We start from the raw sequence: 2499 nt of genomic DNA on the forward strand, positions 1-2499 counted from the left end.
TGTGCCTAGAGCTAACTGTGTCAAGAAGAGCATGCTTCAGGTGGCTGCAGTGAGCAGTTCAACCTGTGGAGGAATGAGAAATGATAGTGTAGAGACAAGAAACACAAAACCCAGGGTAAGGTAGGAATCACTGAAAGTCAGGCAAAGGAACTGGCATCCAGTGATGAGTCAGGCTTTGCCAGCCTCTGGCCCTACAGATGGCTCTTTGGAGAGGAAAAAATTAAGTCAGACCCGAGGGCACAGATCCTGAGGGAATGCCGGCAGCTCTGGGCTGTCTGTGAGAGTCCAGATTTGCTGCTTCATCCTGGGGCTTTAGGCAAGTCCCCTTTCCTCCCAGAGCTCCAGTATCCCTTCTATCAAATGATGATGTTCTGCCTTTCTCCTAGGATGGCTGTGGAGATCCAGGGAGGCAGTGGCCATAGAAATGCTATATTAACTGCAGATGCAGCCGTAGGAGCACTTTGCTAACTGCCAACGTGAGTTCAGACTCTTCAGGCTATTTGGCACCCAGGTCTATGGTGAGGTGTGACATGTGGGATGTAAGGTTTGATGCCTGCTCCGACTCCAGTCTTGCTAACACACACTAAACATTTGACAAATCATGACCCTGCCTTGGGGAAAAGGGCAGTCTGGGAGAGCTTCTTCAAGGCAGGCTGGCTTCAGTGAAGTCCGGGGCATGACTGAGATAGGCTTACGTGGTGAGGAATTGGAGGATAACTGGGTAAAAAGCTGCCATGGGCAGAGGTGTAGTGTGGGTCACATCGAGGATAGCCCCTGGCCAAAGCAGGGAACAGAGACAGAATGAGGAAGAGCTCTGTGGGGAAAGTGGGGCATAGGGTGGAGAACCTTCAAAGTCCGAAGAGTATGACTTGTTGGGGTTCAATGCTGTAGGCAGTAGGGAGCCATGGAAGGCTCTTAGGTGGAGAAATGACAGCTGGACATTGTTGAGCAAGCCCTGTCTCCATGAGCAGCGTAGGTGGTCCTCTGAGCACACCAGGGACAAGTGTACAGGGAGCTGATGGAAATGCCTCTGTGTGCGGGCGAGCATCTGTGTTGTGACTCTGTCCATGCATGTGCTTCAGTGTGCCGAGTGGCTGCATGTCCCAGATCCTTATGACACAGGCCGGCCAATGAGGGTGCTGGGCGGGGAAGGCAGCGTATGCGTGTTTTTTGTGGGCATGTGTGTTAGTGTGTGTATGCAGGCAGTGGGGCCTCACAGCATGTGTGTGCACACTCCGGCGTGTGCGTGTGTGTCCCCCACCCTCAGGCCGCCCCACCATGCGTGTGACCTGCCATGTGATTTGATGCTGTCTTTCAGAATCACTATCGGTGTTACCTGAGGAGCGTCAGCCTTGGTAGGTACATGCTTTGCTGCCTGCTGCATGAAAGGTCTGCCTGCCCCGCTGCCCCAGCCCCACATGGGGGGCATACCGGGGACCTCAGAGCCAGGCTCCCTGCCCCTCCCTTCTGGAGCTGCAGACTTGCTCTTTGCTCTTTCTGTCTTTGTGCTGCTGGCTGTCTCACCTCCCTCCCTGCGAGCCATGGGACTCAGTGTCACTGCTCAAGGCCTCCATGGCTGAGCCTGGGGGCTCTTAGAACAGGCTCCATGCCCAAGCTGGCAGATGTGGAGCCATCAGAGAGGACACAGAGCTCGTGGTTTATGGTGTAGGGGCTGGGAGCTTGGAGGGGGTTGTGTGTGGGGCTGGAATCTGAGGCAGTCAGAGGTCTAGGCACATCATCCTGGGCACGCTGTACCTGTCATGCAGTCTGGGTCATGCTGCCAGGGCAGGGTATCCAGCTCCCAGCCTGGGAGTGCTGAGAGCCAAATCCACTGCAGATTAAGGGTGATAGTTAGGGTCCCACATCCTCTAACTGTCAGCAATCCAGTGGTGATCGAGGATAAAAGCCTGAGAGTCCCATACACACGGTCATCCCACAACACACTTCACAGACCGGGCAGGGACACACAGCCCCCTTCCCTCCCTCCCAGGTACCATCATAGCTGCTAGTGTGGACTGAAGGCAGGGTCCCTGGCCCCCGCTGAAGCACTACCGCCGACCAGCAGGCTCACTCACCTTGGCCTGTTGCTCCTAGGGGTCTCCTGTGCTATTCAGCCAAGGAGACCACAGTGCCTGCTGGCCCAGCCAAATCCTGCCTAGCGAGCCCACCTGCCTGTCCTGCCACGGACTCTCCCTCTTCTGCTTTTCCCATCATAAAGGGCCCAGCCTCACCTATGCAACCTGCAGCCCCCTGCCTACCAGTTGAGGCTCCCCTTTTGGACTTATAACTGTATGGCCGGTGGCATCCGGCTACCTGCCCTCCCAGCCTTCCCCAGGGTCCTTCAGAGGACCCTGAGCTTTCTGCCCACCCAGAGGGACCTCTGATGCTCACTCCAGCCAGCCATCCCCTTATAGCTTCACTATTTTGTTTCAAGCAGTGTTCCTTCTCTATGAGGAGTGGTGGCTGTTGGGTGGCGCTCCCCAAGCAAGAGGTGGCCCT

The sequence above is a fragment of the Mandrillus leucophaeus genome, unplaced genomic scaffold (assembly GCF_000951045.1).
Source record: "Mandrillus leucophaeus isolate KB7577 unplaced genomic scaffold, Mleu.le_1.0 Scaffold514, whole genome shotgun sequence".
Taxonomy (NCBI): domain Eukaryota; kingdom Metazoa; phylum Chordata; class Mammalia; order Primates; family Cercopithecidae; genus Mandrillus; species Mandrillus leucophaeus.